Source organism: Mya arenaria, chromosome 5 (assembly GCF_026914265.1).
Source record: "Mya arenaria isolate MELC-2E11 chromosome 5, ASM2691426v1".
Classification (NCBI taxonomy): Eukaryota; Metazoa; Mollusca; class Bivalvia; order Myida; family Myidae; genus Mya; species Mya arenaria.
In genome coordinates this window covers 49,521,016-49,543,167 of record NC_069126.1, presented here as the reverse complement: position 1 = coordinate 49,543,167, position 22,152 = coordinate 49,521,016, and the positions used below count along the sequence as shown (strand labels likewise).

General features: G+C 33.9%; 1 protein-coding gene and 1 long non-coding RNA gene across 4 annotated transcripts in view; one reads left to right on the top strand and one right to left on the bottom strand.

The window, feature by feature from the left end:
- The window catches only part of LOC128235244 (uncharacterized protein PF3D7_1120000-like), a 52,592-nt gene extending 46,045 nt beyond the window's left edge, over positions 1 to 6,547 (top strand). Inside the window, exons 1-7 of one of the 3 annotated variants that reach the window (XR_008261164.1) lie at positions 597 to 2,273; positions 2,607 to 2,677; positions 3,069 to 3,157; positions 3,589 to 3,664; positions 4,819 to 4,896; positions 5,130 to 5,244; positions 6,448 to 6,547. The gene's annotated coding sequence lies outside the window, so the exon portion shown is untranslated. Of the gene's footprint in view, positions 1 to 596; positions 2,274 to 2,606; positions 2,678 to 3,068; positions 3,158 to 3,588; positions 3,665 to 4,818; positions 4,897 to 5,129; positions 5,245 to 6,447 lie in introns of those variants that run through there. The other 2 variants (XR_008261163.1, XM_052950033.1) reach the window with 2 other exon arrangements.
- A 10,320-nt stretch (positions 6,548 to 16,867) lies between these two features.
- On the bottom strand, positions 16,868 to 21,543 carry LOC128233596 (uncharacterized). The gene is made up of 7 exons (XR_008260732.1): positions 21,142 to 21,543; positions 20,738 to 20,808; positions 20,258 to 20,346; positions 19,751 to 19,826; positions 18,519 to 18,596; positions 18,171 to 18,285; positions 16,868 to 16,967 (listed from the first exon to the last, which is right to left on the bottom strand). It is a non-coding gene; the product is annotated as an uncharacterized LOC128233596 (long non-coding RNA).
- Between the last annotated feature and the right edge of the window lie 609 nt (positions 21,544 to 22,152).

Genomic DNA, 22,152 nt, shown 5'->3' with positions numbered 1-22,152 from the left:
GCCGTGTTATTTTGCTTAAGCTGATTGTTTTCCGCAGTCAGCTGTGACAGATTCAATGTCAAGCGTGTAACTTCGTCCTGCAATAGTTGACTATCGTCCGTATTCGAGTTGTGCACATGAGTTTGCTTATACCGATCGTTCTCTCTGATCAACCTGAACACCTTTTGCTGTAGTGCGCCACATTTCTTGCGATACTCGGTCGTTTCCAGTTTGTTTTGCAGAAATGTTTTTTCGATATTGTCAAGTATCGAGACGATTTCTTTGAACGTAGACTCGTGCTTGTTATCACCCATACATAGTCTCGCTACGAAGCCGGTAATTTGTAAATTAAGGTTGCTTATGTCCGTCATATTTCTATGGTGAGCGAGTTCAATGTCAGTTTTATTTTCGATTTATATCATGGAATGCGATTTACTAGTGAATTATTTTTTTCATATTATAAGGCTTGAAATTTGTTACTTGTCATACACATTCTCAAACAATTATGTCAAGTCAAGCATCGACACAGCAAACAACGCCTTGTGAGAATACAAGTGAAAACGAGCAAAAAAGCGAATCTTCTTCTCAGCAACCCATGGATGATATCAAGGAATATGAAAAAATGATGGAGATGGCAGAAGATTATTTGCGAGATGCTGAAGAACAAAAATCGAGCGAAATCGAATCCATGCAAGTTGACAACCCAGACGGGGCAGCTTGTTATATGAGAAATTGCTGCGTTTGTGACGGATACTGTTATGATAGTGATAATTTTGAAGACATTGAGAACGTAGACGAGGAAGTAAAAATTGACGAAATTGAACCAAGCATTCAAGTAAATCAATTTCAGTTCACCGAACGACACAAGGAAAAACTAATAAAAGCTATTGATATTTTCTCTGAAGGAAGATTAACGAGAAAACGGAACACTCGCCACCTGAAACATTTGCAAACAACTCCTATTCAGACAAGTGGAACAAGAGATGTTTACAACTGGGTATCAGGATTGAAATTTTGCGCTATCTCGGAACACAAAAACCCAGTCGGCTACCCGTGTACCTATTACATCAGAATCAAACAGAACGAGTCAAATAAATCCGTTCGATGTTTTTTGTATTGCCATTGCTTTAGCACGCGATGCCAGAATCTTGTTGTTTCAAAATGTATATGGAATTTTAACATCGAAATACAATGATAATAAGCAGATCATGTGTTGTTTCATTTAATTTCAAAAATATTGCATATGTTCACGAAACATTTTTTGATTACAGTAAATAGCTTTCAGTATATGGTCATACTTAGCCATGCTTGAAAAGACATTTGATATAGCCGCCCTTAAGACACGATTAGGTAAATGCATGGTCCATGGCTTAAAATAATGCAATGAGTGGAACGAATATAGTTCATATATAAACTTATCTTTTCTTCTCATGTCATACTTGTCAAAACCTACTGATCTAGTATATATACAAATTATGGGAATCAAGAAAATCATCAAAACGTGTTTGAAGAAGTTGCTCAGAAGGTCTGATGCAAAACAGAAAAACATGGACAGTGTGCAATTGAATGCAAACATCAATATGGCAATTGAAATCCACACGTGTCCGAAACTATATCCGTGTTTGATTTGTTTCAAAAACGGAGAGGCTGAACAGAAAGCAGAACAGAGAGCCCCAAGCCATCAGTGCCCTGAACTGTACCCCTGTTTGGTGTGTTTGGTGCAAGAAGACTCGTCGAGTGTTGACAAAACTTACAAAGTTGTTGAAAAGCTCAGTAGCAGAGACTTAGAGAGAAATGAGAATCACGAAGCACTTCGCCAGTTCTTCGCCAGGCGTGGGAGGCAATTTGTGCCAAAACAGTGTTAACAATAAATTGAGTGATGAACAGACAATGATTAGTAACAAAATAAAATGTATGAACTGTTCGTGTTTTATTGTGTTTATCTATAGTAATCTAGTTGGAATCACTTAAGCTTCAAGAACAACTATGCTTGCTCATTGTTATCAAACGAGTAATGGTCATATAGTCATATATATATGTGCAAATCGCTATGCATAACTCCTCAAAGATACACAGAATGTATCGTAAAATGCTGCAAAGTACGATACTTAAGCAAAATAAAACATGAAATAAAGTAAAACAATCACAGAATAATGTTACGATTTTCGGTACAAGCTATACTGAGCTGATTATTATAAGGGAAAGTGTTGTCTGTCGTATTCACTTGGATACGGTTGAACCATGTAAACAATACTCTTTGTGTGTAAAATTTGGGATATTTTCTGTGTTTGAAGGTACGACCTTGGTAGTTATAGTTTCTATAATGTGTTCGCGATTGAATCAAGCCGGGTTTATGCATATACAAGAGATATAAATGATTTTACGAGGTTTTAAACATTTCCAATTTCAGAAAATATTTCTACTTTCGATTTCGTTTTTCTGAAAATGAACAAACTTTTTTTTTCCTATTGTTTAATTTCATAAAACGATACATAATACATGATTAAGATAATTTTAAATTATTTTTAATGAGTGTATTTTCTTTATTTTCGTAAAAGTTTAAAAAATAAATAAATAATGCAATTCATGGAATGATATGACGTGATATGTATGACGTCATATTGCAGAGTTCTCGCTGTGCGCTGGTCGGCCATCTTGAAAAATAAATTGTGAAGGTCGTATTTCCAGCTTTCCTGCGGTAAGTATGACATGAATGTTTAAAAGTTTTATGAGAAATTGTGTCTAAATATATGATGTATCATATTACCAACAAGTTTTGTCGATGTGTGCATTGAATTACGTAAAAACTTATGTCAAAAGAAATTGCTCCCAGCTCGTTTTAGAATGTTTCGAACATTCTCGAAGCCGATTTTAGAAACTTTAATTCTCGGCTAGATATGTTGAAAAACATAGTAAGCGGTGTTAATTCATATCTCTTGTCTTGTTTATGTCATATTTTGAATGATTTTAACTTTGTTTAGGGACCAAACTGACAGAAATAAGAAATGACAAATCATGCGAGATTGATAAATATCTTCTTCTATTTCTTTGTTTGAAAAATATGTTGAAAATTATTTTTTTTAAACCAGAGACGGTAGTTCAGATGCAGTCGTCCTGTGTGTCAGAAAGCTGGTGATCAAAATGGTTGAAGGCAGTACCCAAGAAAGTACATTTACAAGTAAGTAAAATCGCTGAAAATTAATTCCATGAATTGAACTGTCATATCATAATCTCAGTGCTTAGTCTGTTTGGAAATATGCTTGGAATAATTTTTATAAACTGATAATTTATCTAATAACAGACACTGTGTTTGATTTATTACATTGAACTGAGATAAATTTTCAGTTTGTGTTTGATATCTACCAATGCCATAAATGCATAATTTTGTTCCTGTTGTGAATGATAAGAAATGTTGGGAACATAATACCTTCTGCATGTGAACAGTTTTTCTGTTTCTGTTTGTATGTAGGAAGTATTTTGTTTTCAGGATTATTTCAACATTGTTGATGTGGATGAAATGTGCACTTAGCCATGCTTTTAATGGAATGAAAAAAGTAAAAAACTAACAAGCAATATGTGCAGTTTTGTTAATAAAATGTTTTGTTTCAGAGTTGTGAGGAGTAACCTAGCCTATATAACCTGAAGCTCACCCAATATGCAGTGTGTTCTGCTCTGTCAATAACAAGTAAGTAATTTCACCAAATTTCATCAGAAACAAATCTCAAAGTTGCAATGAACAGTAAAGTTAACTCATCTTGGTACTTTAATATAATGAAACACTGAACCAACATGATTTGATTTTGCTCTTTGTACTTATTTCACATTATGGTAGCAAAATTACAGCTATGTGTCAGATTCATGACATTTAGCATTTGTCATACATTTCACTCTTTCAGTTGTCAAACCAAATGCTAAGTGTCAAATCCATTCATGATATTTAGCATGTGTCATACATTTCACTATATTATTTGTCAAACCGAAAGATGAATGTCAAATTATTTACACATGCTTAGCAGTTTATCATACATTTCACTTTATTATTTGTCAAACCAAAAGATGAATGTCAAATTATTTGAAGATGCTAAGCATCTTATCATACATTTTACTCTTTTTATGACAAATCGACTCACAAATTTAAGCAAACCAGGTGACGATGTACAAATAATTTAGGGTGACGAGCTTTTTGGTTACCTCGCCCAGCCCAACTGAAAGACTTAAAGTATATCTATAAGTCTTTTAGTTTGGTCGGGCGAGCGAGCCAAAATCTCGTCATCCCAAAATATTTGTACATCGTCACTTTGTGTGCTTAATTTTGAGATTCAAATAAATCGTTCTAAATTCAATGTAAAAAAAAGTTTCATAAGGGGGGTACTCAGCGTGAAAAAACTACATCGCTTAAACGCAAATGCGCTTTGGTAGGTATATAGCTAAAAAACGAATGCGCTATGGTGAAAATCCAAAGTCAAAAATTTTGAAAAAAATGAAAAGTTGTCAAAAAAATCATAATTTTAAGCACGTTGTTAGTGTACTGCTCTGTCATTTGTAAATCAAAACTGAGAGAATGGTTAATATGTTTTGAGACTAAGCATTTACAACTCACTGCAAATATTCTTTGGTGGTCAAAGACTTAATAGAAGTTAATTAGCCAGTGTTCATATTTAGTAAATGAAAATTAGTGAGTTAAAGCTTATATTGTTAAGTTTTATTGTATATCATCTGGCAGGGAAAACAAGATCATTTAAGATTCATGTTTTTGGTGGCAAACAAATTGAACAAGTATTGTTCTTATTTTACTCATTGATGTTTTCATTTTTCAACAGAAATGTTTTGTTTTTTCAGCTCTGTATGGCTGGTCTGACCTCAGTGGAGGTTGTTCGTTTAAATGGTTTCGGGACATTGAAGTAAAAACAACACGAGGTAAAATACAAAGTGCTTATTTATTTTTTAACTTGTTTATCCAGTAGTATATGATAAACAGTTTTTGAACTTGTTCATCCAGTATTATATGGTACATACAACAATAATGTAGAATATTAAATCACTGAGTTGCGGCTTCTCTGAACAAACATCTGTTCACTTTATGTCCACAGTTTTTTGAGAAACAAACAGGGCATCTGTTTTCCCAGTTTGTAGATTTTCTCGTTTTGCAGAATGTCCCACCAAGAGTGAAGGGCTGCCTGTTTGCTTCAGATTCCCAGTCCTCCTCGCTGATGATTTCTGAAGTCCTTACGCAGTCACCCCAGTCTTCAACCTCAGTTTGTACAGGTGATAATGTTTTTGAACCATAGTTCATTGTCATGTCATTGGAGTTGTTCAGCTGCTCCAGTTCTGACTGTAACTCTGTTTTGAGTACAGCAAGTCTAGCCTCAAGAATGGCAATTCTCTTAATTTTGCGATTAAGTCTCTCCATTGTACAGATCATAAATTGCTGTAGTTTTCAAGTTTTGTAATGATATTAAGTATGCGTTACATATTAAATATGCACAAAAATAATGCATTCGATCTGCATTTCACAAGTGTAAAACATCACAAATGAATGGTATTTCAATCTACTTTTTTGTCAAACCATATGACATTATTTGTTCATGACATTTAGAAATAGTCATACAATGCAAATTCTTCTAGTACACAATCGCAAATAAATAATTCTTTCAGTTGTCAAACCAAATGCTAAGTGTCAAATCGATTCATGACACTGAGCATTTATCAAACATTTCACTCTATTATTTGTCAAACCAAAAGATGAACGTCAAATTATTTACAGATGCTAAGCAGTTTATCATACATTTCACTTTATTATTTGTCAAACCAAAAGATGAATGTCAAATTATTTGAAGATGCTAAGCATCTTATCATACATTTTACTCTTTTTATGACAAATCGACTCACAAATTTAAGCAAACCAGGTGACGATGTACAAATAATTTAGGGTGACGAGCTTTTTGGTTACCTCGCCCAGCCCAACTGAAAGACTTAAAGTATATCTATAAGTCTTTTAGTTTGGTCGGGCGAGCGAGCCAAAATCTCGTCATCCCAAAATATTTGTACATCGTCACTTTGTGTGCTTAATTTTGAGATTCAAATAAATCGTTCTAAATTCAATGTAAAAAAAAGTTTCATAAGGGGGGTACTCAGCGTGAAAAAACTACATCGCTTAAACGCAAATGCGCTTTGGTAAGTATATAGCTAAAAAACGAATGCGCTATGGTGAAAATCCAAAGTCAAAAATTTTGAAAAAATTGAAAAGTTGTCAAAAAAATCATAATTTTAAGCACGTTGTTAGTGTACTGCTCTGTCATTTGTAAATCAAAACTGAGAGAATGGTTAATATGTTTTGAAATTAAGCATTTATCATTTCTGTAAAAATCCAATGTTATAAATGAAACCAAAATTTACCAGAGTAAACATTAATGTGCTATTGTATGTAAGAATGTTTCGTCTTTTACACGTTTCATTTCTTTTTTTCAGATGAGATGCCATACACAGGGGATCCGACAGAAGACAGCAGACAGAATTCGTCGATCTATTTGAAATGTCATTGTTTATTTGAAAAAAAGATACCTATCCACACTTGTTCGTTTTAAAATATTGTTTGTATTATATGTGCTTTGTACCGTTGCTTTTTGTTTATCAGTAATTCTCCAACACTTGTATTTCGTGTTTTACATGAACATTGAAAATTTATCATACAGTAAATCATTTCAAAAAATAAAAATCAAATGGAGAAATACTGATTTATCTGTTTGCTTTTAATGTTTGTGCTGTCTTGCTTACCCCAGTAACGCGGGTCTTGTTTGCTATTGTGAGTACTGTTGTTATTTTTTTTGGCCATCCAAAGTATTGTTCACGAAAGATAACACATTTTTTCATAAAATTGGTTACATTTTGGTCTGTCGATTTTTTTCAATGAAACCACAGTCAAACGGTTTTTCACTATATTTTTTTATGAGAAACAGCCAGACTTGGTCACGGCTGAAACCGAGGAACATTTGTGATTGAACAAAATTTTAGCAGTAATGCTGCTTGTAATTCATAAATTTATTAAGCTTTGGTCTTGTCATATTGATTACGATATTGGTTGGAACATAACTTGGTAAAATGGTAAACATTTTGATAGTGTGTACAAGAGCAAAATTTGCACTGCATTTCAAAATGTTTCATTTTTGTGAAATGCTGTTGACAAAATGATTTGTTTGCTCGTGCCAGCATGGGTCGACGAGATTCGTTTCTCACCGTCCTTTATGCGGCGGTTTAAGATGCAAGCCTGTTGTTTTGTCAATGTCTAAAGTTCAGCTTGAATGAAAATTGAAATCAATATTGCAAGATCAAGCAATTTTTAAAAAAAATGTTAGAATGTAGATGCGTTGTGAAATACAAGTGAAATGTACTAGGCTCATTGCATTCTTAGTTTGGTTTCGAAGTGCAAAACTTCATTCATCACAAACATTCCTCTTGAACGACCGAACATTGATATGTGGCAATGTTTTCGTTCAGCAAAATGATTTGGCAAAAGTAATTTAAAGGCTAGCATGAGTATGGAGGTGTCGTTAGACCAGCTTAGTATTGGTGTAAGGTGGTGTACAGTGCCAATACTAGGAACCGCTCATGTTCACCATGTCACGCTACAGGCAATGAAAAATAGGGAGTGGCAACCTCTTTGTATCGCCGTGGTCCGACAGTCCACACAGTCTTTACAATGAGAGGGGAAATATAGGCAATCGGATGCTTCTTCCTAAGTGTGCCTTGTCGAGTAACTGCCTTTGGCGTTGCCTTTATTTTCAAATTTGTGAACAAATAAAACTAGGTTAGGACCACATAATAGGGTTACGATGAAAATTAGGTTTCCCTTTTAATGTTTGAAGATAACAGCCACTGGCGTTATACTTCAAAAAATGGCTCGAAATACACATATCACACAAACATTCAACATTTTGTCAGCAGCATTTTTCATTTTTCAAAAAAATACTCAGATGTACAAAAATAATGCAAAACATGAACAGCAAATTCACAAATTCTGCTGTGTTGAAATTTAAAAAATCAAACATGAGATTGTATGAAAAAGCTTCTTTTTTATTTTCAAACAATTGAGATCTCACGATCATAAGCCATATGTACAAAAATAATGCAACTCTGAATTATAATTTCATGCTCTCAACAAAAAATATGCATCGAAAATTGTGAAAAATTGTGAAAATCTAGAAGTAGACGAGAGTTCTCAAGATTTCAAAAAACGAACTATAGGCTTTATTTCACACAATACTTCATGAAAAAAAATCAAATCTTCATAATGTTCATAATCTAGAAATTAACGAGGTATCTCAAGATTTCATAAAAAAATTATAGGCTCATGCAACTCCTTAAGCTATATGCACAAAAAACACCAAGTCCATGAAACTTGAAAAAATTGATATCTTACTGAAACTGGCGTTCACACAAGATCTCATGAAAAAAAAATCAAATCTTCATAGTGTTGAAAATTATAGGTTTCATTTATTCAAAAAATTATAGGCTCATGCAAATCTCTCAAAAAATTACAAATCTCACAATCATAAGCCATATGCACAAAAAAATGCAGCTAAGTCGATGAAACATGAAAAATTGATATCTTTCTGAGGCTGGCGTTCACACAAGATTTCATGAAAAAAATCAAATCTTCATAGTGTTGAAAATTATAGGCTTCATTTATTCAAAAAATTATAGGCTCATGCAAATCTTTCAAAAAATTATAGGCACATGCATATCTCTCAAAAAATTACAGATCTCACAATCATAAGCCATATGCACAAAAATGCAGCATCAAGTCCATGATACATGAAAAATTGATATCTTTCGGAGGCTGGCGTTCACACAAGATTTTTCATGTAAAAAATCAAATCTTCATAATGTTGAAAAAATTATAGGCTCATGCAAATCTCTCAAAAAATTACAAATCTCACAATCATAAGCCATATGCACAAAAATGCAGCATCAAGTCCATGAAACATGAAAAATTGGTATCTTAGTGAAACTGGCGTTCACACAAGATTTCATGAAAAAAATCAAATCTTCATAATGTTGAAAAAATTATAGGCTCATGCAAATCTCTCAAAAAATTACAAATCTCACAATCATAAGCCATATGCACAAAAAATGCAGCTAAGTCGATGAAACATGAAAAATTGATATCTTTCTGAGACTGGCGTTCACACAAGATTTCATGAAAAAAATCAAATCTTCATAATGTTGAAAAATTAAAGGCTCATGCAAATCTCTCAAAAAATTACAGATCTCACAATCATAAGCCATATGCACAAAAAAATGCAGCTAAGTCGATGAAACATGAAAAATTGATATTTTACTGAAACTGGCGTTCACACAAGATTTCATGAAAAAAAATAAAATCTTCATAATGTTCAAATTCAACAAATCAACATTTGCAGCAAATCTCACAGATCTCACAATCATAAGCTATATGCACAAAAAACACCAAGTTCATGAAACATGAAAAATTGGTATCTTACTGAAACTGGCGTTCACACAAGATTTCATGAAAAAAATAAAATCTTCATAATGATCAAATTCAACAAATCTACATTTGCAGCAAATCTCTCAGATCTCACAATCATAAGCTATATGCACAAAAAACACCAAGTCCATGAAACATGAAAAATTGATATCTTACTGAAACTGGCGTTCACACAAGATTTCATGAAAAAAATAAAATCTTCATAATGATCAAATTCAACAAATCTACATTTGCAGCAAATCTCACAGATCTCACAATCATAAGCCATATGCACAAATTCCACCAAGTCCATGAAACTTGAAAAAAAATGATATTTTGCTGAAACTAATTTCACATAATCTTCATAGAAAAACTACTTCATTCACAGATTTCAAAATCTCGAGCCATTTGTACAATAATAATGCGGAATCAAGTGATAATTCTGGAACTATTTCATATGAGCGTATAAATAAAAACGGTAAAAAAAATAGTCCTAACCATTTATGCACAATTATAATGCGATGCGCATTAATTTTGGCCATCGGGTATATAAGCTCCACATTTTTCAATATTCGTCATTCCAGTAGCAAGCTCTTAACTCAGAAGTGCTGTTAGTCTGCTGGGAGCCCAAAGTGGGTTTGAACTTCTCAGATTTCTCCTCGCACTATGAACTTGGTGCATCAGAGATACAGAGAAAATATCTGAGAGGTTTTTTGACCTTCTGGTTTGAACATGAGAACCGTATGTCGCGATACCTCATAGTTTTTCGCTCTTGAGTCTGGCCAGCTCATGTTGTCGATCACTTTGACATCGCCTGACGAATACGATCATTCTCTGTGATAGCCATTAGATCATATACAAAAAGCGAATTTGGCAAGTGATTTGTTATTTGCGTCTGGTAGCATGAGCATAGAAGTATAGCTTCGACGAGATTTGTTTCTCATTGCTCAATATGCTACGGTCTTGGATGCAATGCAATGATTTTGTCAACTTCGCAAAAACATTTTGGCAAAAGTAAAATTTGAGAGGCTACCATGAGTATGGAGGTGTCGTTAGACCAGCTTAGTATTGGTGTAAGGTGATGTACAGTACCAATACTAGGAACCGCTCATGGTCATCATGTCGCGCTACAGGCAATGAAAAATAGGGAGTGGCAACCTCGATGTATCGCTGTGGTCCGACACTCCACACAGTCTTTACAAAGAGAGAGGAAAACACAAGCAATCGGATGCTTATTCCTAAGTGTGCCTTGTCGAGTAACTGCCTTTAGCGTTGCCTCAGTTTTTTTCAAAATTCAAAATTCAAACTTCAATCGCTTCTTTGCTCAGAAGTTGCGATACATAAAAGGAAATGCTTTCTGAGATTAAAGTTAGCATTTCCTGCCTGCAAGTAAAGCGAGCAAATATGCCTCTATGTGCTTAAGAGGTGTGTTTGAAAGTGAACTCTGTAGCCTTCTCTTAGATCAAAAGAGAAATAAGTCTACGAGTTTTCGAGCCTAGCTTGTGGTTGAGGTACTTGAAGTTGATCGCAGAAATCCCTTCTTTGATCGGACAATGCGGCTGAGGCACTCGATTCTTGCCCCAGTACAGGCCTTCTTGTATCAGACATCACTTGTTCGGCGTTGTACCTACAACGAGTCAGCAATACCCCGTTTGTTACACCCGAGTAGTCCAGCACTCTACATTATAGGTGTAACAAATTGTAGAAGGTCGCCTGGAAGGCCTCTAATGGGTGCTGATTTTGCGTAGTGTATGACACTCGGAAAATAGGTTTCTGGCTCAGAGTTACCATTTTCCGACCTCGCTGATGCCGTGGGTAACCTGACCAATGCCAGTCACAAGTCTGGATGAAAAACAGGGAGTGACCACATTGCATAACAAAAATACTTTTCACATTGAATGTTTGACATTATAACAATTGTAAACATTTGCTTGTGTTTGATTTCATGAAAACAATTGTGTATAATTATGTATATTGATATGTTTGCAATGTTATGAATACTATGCATGTTTGTACTTTGTTATCTGCTTACATTTTGAATAAAACATAAACTGAAATTAGAAGCATTAGTTGTATATGAGAAATTTTCAATAGTTATGCAACGATTGAGTGAAACAAAATTTAAGCATCATGAAGACTTTCGTCTTTTGAAATGCTTCAAACTGCAAAGCTCACTTCACTTTCACGTGAAAGCAATTTTTTAAATTTCATCTCATATTTTTCAAAATCTTCAAACATAAGAAAAAACTCATGTTTGAAGATTTTGAAAAATATGAGATGAAATTTAAAAAATTGCTTTCACGTGAAAGTGAAGTGAGCTTTGCAGTTTGAAGCATTTCAAAAGACGAAAGTCTTCATGATGCTTAAATTTTGTTTCACTCAATCGTTGCATAACTATTGAAAATTTCTCATATACAACTAATGCTTCTAATTTCAGTTTATGTTTTATTCAAAATGTAAGCAGATAACAAAGTACAAACATGCATAGTATTCATAACATTGCAAACATATCAATATACATAATTATACACAATTGTTTTCATGAAATCAAACACAAGCAAATGTTTACAATTGTTATAATGTCAAACATTCAATGTGAAAAGTATTTTTGTTATGCAATGTGGTCACTCCCTGTTTTTCATCCAGACTTGTGACTGGCATTGGTCAGGTTACCCACGGCATCAGCGAGGTCGGAAAATGGTAACTCTGAGCCAGAAACCTATTTTCCTAGTGTCATACACTACGCAAAATCAGCACCCATTAGAGGCCTTCCAGGCGACCTTCTACAATTTGTTACACCTATAATGTAGAGTGCTGGACTACTCGGGTGTAACAAACGGGGTATTGCTGACTCGTTGTAGGTACAACGCCGAACAAGTGATGTCTGATACAAGAAGGCCTGTACTGGGGCAAGAATCGAGTGCCTCAGCCGCATTGTCCGATCAAAGAAGGGATTTCTGCGATCAACTTCAAGTACCTCAACCACAAGCTAGGCTCGAAAACTCGTAGACTTATTTCTCTTTTGATCTAAGAGAAGGCTACAGAGTTCACTTTCAAACACACCTCTTAAGCACATAGAGGCATATTTGCTCGCTTTACTTGCAGGCAGGAAATGCTAACTTTAATCTCAGAAAGCATTTCCTTTTATGTATCGCAACTTCTGAGCAAAGAAGCGATTGAAGTTTGAATTTTGAATTTTGAAAAAAACTGAGGCAACGCTAAAGGCAGTTACTCGACAAGGCACACTTAGGAATAAGCATCCGATTGCTTGTGTTTTCCTCTCTCTTTGTAAAGACTGTGTGGAGTGTCGGACCACAGCGATACATCGAGGTTGCCACTCCCTATTTTTCATTGCCTGTAGCGCGACATGATGACCATGAGCGGTTCCTAGTATTGGTACTGTACATCACCTTACACCAATACTAAGCTGGTCTAACGACACCTCCATACTCATGGTAGCCTCTCAAATTTTACTTTTGCCAAAATGTTTTTGCGAAGTTGACAAAATCATTGCATTGCATCCAAGACCGTAGCATATTGAGCAATGAGAAACAAATCTCGTCGAAGCTATACTTCTATGCTCATGCTACCAGACGCAAATAACAAATCACTTGCCAAATTCGCTTTTTGTATATGATCTAATGGCTATCACAGAGAATGATCGTATTCGTCAGGCGATGTCAAAGTGATCGACAACATGAGCTGGCCAGACTCAAGAGCGAAAAACTATGAGGTATCGCGACATACGGTTCTCATGTTCAAACCAGAAGGTCAAAAAACCTCTCAGATATTTTCTCTGTATCTCTGATGCACCAAGTTCATAGTGCGAGGAGAAATCTGAGAAGTTCAAACCCACTTTGGGCTCCCAGCAGACTAACAGCACTTCTGAGTTAAGAGCTTGCTACTGGAATGACGAATATTGAAAAATGTGGAGCTTATATACCCGATGGCCAAAATTAATGCGCATCGCATTATAATTGTGCATAAATGGTTAGGACTATTTTTTTTACCGTTTTTATTTATACGCTCATATGAAATAGTTCCAGAATTATCACTTGATTCCGCATTATTATTGTACAAATGGCTCGAGATTTTGAAATCTGTGAATGAAGTAGTTTTTCTATGAAGATTATGTGAAATTAGTTTCAGCAAAATATCATTTTTTTTCAAGTTTCATGGACTTGGTGGAATTTGTGCATATGGCTTATGATTGTGAGATCTGTGAGATTTGCTGCAAATGTAGATTTGTTGAATTTGATCATTATGAAGATTTTATTTTTTTCATGAAATCTTGTGTGAACGCCAGTTTCAGTAAGATATCAATTTTTCATGTTTCATGGACTTGGTGTTTTTTGTGCATATAGCTTATGATTGTGAGATCTGAGAGATTTGCTGCAAATGTAGATTTGTTGAATTTGATCATTATGAAGATTTTATTTTTTTCATGAAATCTTGTGTGAACGCCAGTTTCAGTAAGATACCAATTTTTCATGTTTCATGAACTTGGTGTTTTTTGTGCATATAGCTTATGATTGTGAGATCTGTGAGATTTGCTGCAAATGTTGATTTGTTGAATTTGAACATTATGAAGATTTTATTTTTTTTCATGAAATCTTGTGTGAACGCCAGTTTCAGTAAAATATCAATTTTTCATGTTTCATCGACTTAGCTGCATTTTTTTGTGCATATGGCTTATGATTGTGAGATCTGTAATTTTTTGAGAGATTTGCATGAGCCTTTAATTTTTCAACATTATGAAGATTTGATTTTTTTCATGAAATCTTGTGTGAACGCCAGTCTCAGAAAGATATCAATTTTTCATGTTTCATCGACTTAGCTGCATTTTTTGTGCATATGGCTTATGATTGTGAGATTTGTAATTTTTTGAGAGATTTGCATGAGCCTATAATTTTTTCAACATTATGAAGATTTGATTTTTTTCATGAAATCTTGTGTGAACGCCAGTTTCACTAAGATACCAATTTTTCATGTTTCATGGACTTGATGCTGCATTTTTGTGCATATGGCTTATGATTGTGAGATTTGTAATTTTTTGAGAGATTTGCATGAGCCTATAATTTTTTCAACATTATGAAGATTTGATTTTTTACATGAAAAATCTTGTGTGAACGCCAGCCTCCGAAAGATATCAATTTTTCATGTATCATGGACTTGATGCTGCATTTTTGTGCATATGGCTTATGATTGTGAGATCTGTAATTTTTTGAGAGATATGCATGTGCCTATAATTTTTTGAAAGATTTGCATGAGCCTATAATTTTTTGAATAAATGAAGCCTATAATTTTCAACACTATGAAGATTTGATTTTTTTCATGAAATCTTGTGTGAACGCCAGCCTCAGAAAGATATCAATTTTTCATGTTTCATCGACTTAGCTGCATTTTTTTGTGCATATGGCTTATGATTGTGAGATTTGTAATTTTTTGAGAGATTTGCATGAGCCTATAATTTTTTGAATAAATGAAACCTATAATTTTCAACACTATGAAGATTTGATTTTTTTTTCATGAGATCTTGTGTGAACGCCAGTTTCAGTAAGATATCAATTTTTTCAAGTTTCATGGACTTGGTGTTTTTTGTGCATATAGCTTAAGGAGTTGCATGAGCCTATAATTTTTTTATGAAATCTTGAGATACCTCGTTAATTTCTAGATTATGAACATTATGAAGATTTGATTTTTTTTCATGAAGTATTGTGTGAAATAAAGCCTATAGTTCGTTTTTTGAAATCTTGAGAACTCTCGTCTACTTCTAGATTTTCACAATTTTTCACAATTTTCGATGCATATTTTTTGTTGAGAGCATGAAATTATAATTCAGAGTTGCATTATTTTTGTACATATGGCTTATGATCGTGAGATCTCAATTGTTTGAAAATAAAAAAGAAGCTTTTTCATACAATCTCATGTTTGATTTTTTAAATTTCAACACAGCAGAATTTGTGAATTTGCTGTTCATGTTTTGCATTATTTTTGTACATCTGAGTATTTTTTTGAAAAATGAAAAATGCTGCTGACAAAATGTTGAATGTTTGTGTGATATGTGTATTTCGAGCCATTTTTTGAAGTATAACGCCAGTGGCTGTTATCTTCAAACATTAAAAGGGAAACCTAATTTTCATCGTAACCCTATTATGTGGTCCTAACCTAGTTTTATTTGTTCACAAATTTGAAAATAAAGGCAACGCCAAAGGCAGTTACTCGACAAGGCACACTTAGGAAGAAGCATCCGATTGCCTATATTTCCCCTCTCATTGTAAAGACTGTGTGGACTGTCGGACCACGGCGATACAAAGAGGTTGCCACTCCCTATTTTTCATTGCCTGTAGCGTGACATGGTGAACATGAGCGGTTCCTAGTATTGGCACTGTACACCACCTTACACCAATACTAAGCTGGTCTAACGACACCTCCATACTCATGCTAGCCTTTAAATTACTTTTGCCAAATCATTTTGCTGAACGAAAACATTGCCACATATCAATGTTCGGTCGTTCAAGAGGAATGTTTGTGATGAATGAAGTTTTGCACTTCGAAACCAAACTAAGAATGCAATGAGCCTAGTACATTTCACTTGTATTTCACAACGCATCTACATTCTAACATTTTTTTTAAAAATTGCTTGATCTTGCAATATTGATTTCAATTTTCATTCAAGCTGAACTTTAGACATTGACAAAACAACAGGCTTGCATCTTAAACCGCCGCATAAAGGACGGTGAGAAACGAATCTCGTCGACCCATGCTGGCACGAGCAAACAAATCATTTTGTCAACAGCATTTCACAAAAATGAAACATTTTGAAATGCAGTGCAAATTTTGCTCTTGTACACACTATCAAAATGTTTACCATTTTACCAAGTTATGTTCCAACCAATATCGTAATCAATATGACAAGACCAAAGCTTAATAAATTTATGAATTACAAGCAGCATTACTGCTAAAATTTTGTTCAATCACAAATGTTCCTCGGTTTCAGCCGTGACCAAGTCTGGCTGTTTCTCATAAAAAAATATAGTGAAAAACCGTTTGACTGTGGTTTCATTGAAAAAAATCGACAGACCAAAATGTAACCAATTTTATGAAAAAATGTGTTATCTTTCGTGAACAATACTTTGGATGGCCAAAAAAAATAACAACAGTACTCACAATAGCAAACAAGACCCGCGTTACTGGGGTAAGCAAGACAGCACAAACATTAAAAGCAAACAGATAAATCAGTATTTCTCCATTTGATTTTTATTTTTTGAAATGATTTACTGTATGATAAATTTTCAATGTTCATGTAAAACACGAAATACAAGTGTTGGAGAATTACTGATAAACAAAAAGCAACGGTACAAAGCACATATAATACAAACAATATTTTAAAACGAACAAGTGTGGATAGGTATCTTTTTTTCAAATAAACAATGACATTTCAAATAGATCGACGAATTCTGTCTGCTGTCTTCTGTCGGATCCCCTGTGTATGGCATCTCATCTGAAAAAAAGAAATGAAACGTGTAAAAGACGAAACATTCTTACATACAATAGCACATTAATGTTTACTCTGGTAAATTTTGGTTTCATTTATAACATTGGATTTTTACAGAAATGATAAATGCTTAATTTCAAAACATATTAACCATTCTCTCAGTTTTGATTTACAAATGACAGAGCAGTACACTAACAACGTGCTTAAAATTATGATTTTTTTGACAACTTTTCAATTTTTTCAAAATTTTTGACTTTGGATTTTCACCATAGCGCATTCGTTTTTTAGCTATATACTTACCAAAGCGCATTTGCGTTTAAGCGATGTAGTTTTTTCACGCTGAGTACCCCCCTTATGAAACTTTTTTTTACATTGAATTTAGAACGATTTATTTGAATCTCAAAATTAAGCACACAAAGTGACGATGTACAAATATTTTGGGATGACGAGATTTTGGCTCGCTCGCCCGACCAAACTAAAAGACTTATAGATATACTTTAAGTCTTTCAGTTGGGCTGGGCGAGGTAACCAAAAAGCTCGTCACCCTAAATTATTTGTACATCGTCACCTGGTTTGCTTAAATTTGTGAGTCGATTTGTCATAAAAAGAGTAAAATGTATGATAAGATGCTTAGCATCTTCAAATAATTTGACATTCATCTTTTGGTTTGACAAATAATAAAGTGAAATGTATGATAAACTGCTTAGCATCTGTAAATAATTTGACGTTCATCTTTTGGTTTGACAAATAATAGAGTGAAATGTTTGATAAATGCTCAGTGTCATGAATCGATTTGACACTTAGCATTTGGTTTGACAACTGAAAGAATTATTTATTTGCGATTGTGTACTAGAAGAATTTGCATTGTATGACTATTTCTAAATGTCATGAACAAATAATGTCATATGGTTTGACAAAAAAGTAGATTGAAATACCATTCATTTGTGATGTTTTACACTTGTGAAATGCAGATCGAATGCATTATTTTTGTGCATATTTAATATGTAACGCATACTTAATATCATTACAAAACTTGAAAACTACAGCAATTTATGATCTGTACAATGGAGAGACTTAATCGCAAAATTAAGAGAATTGCCATTCTTGAGGCTAGACTTGCTGTACTCAAAACAGAGTTACAGTCAGAACTGGAGCAGCTGAACAACTCCAATGACATGACAATGAACTATGGTTCAAAAACATTATCACCTGTACAAACTGAGGTTGAAGACTGGGGTGACTGCGTAAGGACTTCAGAAATCATCAGCGAGGAGGACTGGGAATCTGAAGCAAACAGGCAGCCCTTCACTCTTGGTGGGACATTCTGCAAAACGAGAAAATCTACAAACTGGGAAAACAGATGCCCTGTTTGTTTCTCAAAAAACTGTGGACATAAAGTGAACAGATGTTTGTTCAGAGAAGCCGCAACTCAGTGATTTAATATTCTACATTATTGTTGTATGTACCATATAATACTGGATGAACAAGTTCAAAAACTGTTTATCATATACTACTGGATAAACAAGTTAAAAAATAAATAAGCACTTTGTATTTTACCTCGTGTTGTTTTTACTTCAATGTCCCGAAACCATTTAAACGAACAACCTCCACTGAGGTCAGACCAGCCATACAGAGCTGAAAAAACAAAACATTTCTGTTGAAAAATGAAAACATCAATGAGTAAAATAAGAACAATACTTGTTCAATTTGTTTGCCACCAAAAACATGAATCTTAAATGATCTTGTTTTCCCTGCCAGATGATATACAATAAAACTTAACAATATAAGCTTTAACTCACTAATTTTCATTTACTAAATATGAACACTGGCTAATTAACTTCTATTAAGTCTTTGACCACCAAAGAATATTTGCAGTGAGTTGTAAATGCTTAGTCTCAAAACATATTAACCATTCTCTCAGTTTTGATTTACAAATGACAGAGCAGTACACTAACAACGTGCTTAAAATTATGATTTTTTTGACAACTTTTCATTTTTTTCAAAATTTTTGACTTTGGATTTTCACCATAGCGCATTCGTTTTTTAGCTATATACCTACCAAAGCGCATTTGCGTTTAAGCGATGTAGTTTTTTCACGCTGAGTACCCCCCTTATGAAACTTTTTTTTACATTGAATTTAGAACGATTTATTTGAATCTCAAAATTAAGCACACAAAGTGACGATGTACAAATATTTTGGGATGACGAGATTTTGGCTCGCTCGCCCGACCAAACTAAAAGACTTATAGATATACTTTAAGTCTTTCAGTTGGGCTGGGCGAGGTAACCAAAAAGCTCGTCACCCTAAATTATTTGTACATCGTCACCTGGTTTGCTTAAATTTGTGAGTCGATTTGTCATAAAAAGAGTAAAATGTATGATAAGATGCTTAGCATCTTCAAATAATTTGACATTCATCTTTTGGTTTGACAAATAATAAAGTGAAATGTATGATAAACTGCTAAGCATGTGTAAATAATTTGACATTCATCTTTCGGTTTGACAAATAATATAGTGAAATGTATGACACATGCTAAATATCATGAATGGATTTGACACTTAGCATTTGGTTTGACAACTGAAAGAGTGAAATGTATGACAAATGCTAAATGTCATGAATCTGACACATAGCTGTAATTTTGCTACCATAATGTGAAATAAGTACAAAGAGCAAAATCAAATCATGTTGGTTCAGTGTTTCATTATATTAAAGTACCAAGATGAGTTAACTTTACTGTTCATTGCAACTTTGAGATTTGTTTCTGATGAAATTTGGTGAAATTACTTACTTGTTATTGACAGAGCAGAACACACTGCATATTGGGTGAGCTTCAGGTTATATAGGCTAGGTTACTCCTCACAACTCTGAAACAAAACATTTTATTAACAAAACTGCACATATTGCTTGTTAGTTTTTTACTTTTTTCATTCCATTAAAAGCATGGCTAAGTGCACATTTCATCCACATCAACAATGTTGAAATAATCCTGAAAACAAAATACTTCCTACATACAAACAGAAACAGAAAAACTGTTCACATGCAGAAGGTATTATGTTCCCAACATTTCTTATCATTCACAACAGGAACAAAATTATGCATTTATGGCATTGGTAGATATCAAACACAAACTGAAAATTTATCTCAGTTCAATGTAATAAATCAAACACAGTGTCTGTTATTAGATAAATTATCAGTTTATAAAAATTATTCCAAGCATATTTCCAAACAGACTAAGCACTGAGATTATGATATGACAGTTCAATTCATGGAATTAATTTTCAGCGATTTTACTTACTTGTAAATGTACTTTCTTGGGTACTGCCTTCAACCATTTTGATCACCAGCTTTCTGACACACAGGACGACTGCATCTGAACTACCGTCTCTGGTTTAAAAAAAATAATTTTCAACATATTTTTCAAACAAAGAAATAGAAGAAGATATTTATCAATCTCGCATGATTTGTCATTTCTTATTTCTGTCAGTTTGGTCCCTAAACAAAGTTAAAATCATTCAAAATATGACATAAACAAGACAAGAGATATGAATTAACACCGCTTACTATGTTTTTCAACATATCTAGCCGAGAATTAAAGTTTCTAAAATCGGCTTCGAGAATGTTCGAAACATTCTAAAACGAGCTGGGAGCAATTTCTTTTGACATAAGTTTTTACGTAATTCAATGCACACATCGACAAAACTTGTTGGTAATATGATACATCATATATTTAGACACAATTTCTCATAAAACTTTTAAACATTCATGTCATACTTACCGCAGGAAAGCTGGAAATACGACCTTCACAATTTATTTTTCAAGATGGCCGACCAGCGCACAGCGAGAACTCTGCAATATGACGTCATACATATCACGTCATATCATTCCATGAATTGCATTATTTATTTATTTTTTAAACTTTTACGAAAATAAAGAAAATACACTCATTAAAAATAATTTAAAATTATCTTAATCATGTATTATGTATCGTTTTATGAAATTAAACAATAGGAAAAAAAAAGTTTGTTCATTTTCAGAAAAACGAAATCGAAAGTAGAAATATTTTCTGAAATTGGAAATGTTTAAAACCTCGTAAAATCATTTATATCTCTTGTATATGCATAAACCCGGCTTGATTCAATCGCGAACACATTATAGAAACTATAACTACCAAGGTCGTACCTTCAAACACAGAAAATATCCCAAATTTTACACACAAAGAGTATTGTTTACATGGTTCAACCGTATCCAAGTGAATACGACAGACAACACTTTCCCTTATAATAATCAGCTCAGTATAGCTTGTACCGAAAATCGTAACATTATTCTGTGATTGTTTTACTTTATTTCATGTTTTATTTTGCTTAAGTATCGTACTTTGCAGCATTTTACGATACATTCTGTGTATCTTTGAGGAGTTATGCATAGCGATTTGCACATATATATATGACTATATGACCATTACTCGTTTGATAACAATGAGCAAGCATAGTTGTTCTTGAAGCTTAAGTGATTCCAACTAGATTACTATAGATAAACACAATAAAACACGAACAGTTCATACATTTTATTTTGTTACTAATCATTGTCTGTTCATCACTCAATTTATTGTTAACACTGTTTTGGCACAAATTGCCTCCCACGCCTGGCGAAGAACTGGCGAAGTGCTTCGTGATTCTCATTTCTCTCTAAGTCTCTGCTACTGAGCTTTTCAACAACTTTGTAAGTTTTGTCAACACTCGACGAGTCTTCTTGCACCAAACACACCAAACAGGGGTACAGTTCAGGGCACTGATGGCTTGGGGCTCTCTGTTCTGCTTTCTGTTCAGCCTCTCCGTTTTTGAAACAAATCAAACACGGATATAGTTTCGGACACGTGTGGATTTCAATTGCCATATTGATGTTTGCATTCAATTGCACACTGTCCATGTTTTTCTGTTTTGCATCAGACCTTCTGAGCAACTTCTTCAAACACGTTTTGATGATTTTCTTGATTCCCATAATTTGTATATATACTAGATCAGTAGGTTTTGACAAGTATGACATGAGAAGAAAAGATAAGTTTATATATGAACTATATTCGTTCCACTCATTGCATTATTTTAAGCCATGGACCATGCATTTACCTAATCGTGTCTTAAGGGCGGCTATATCAAATGTCTTTTCAAGCATGGCTAAGTATGACCATATACT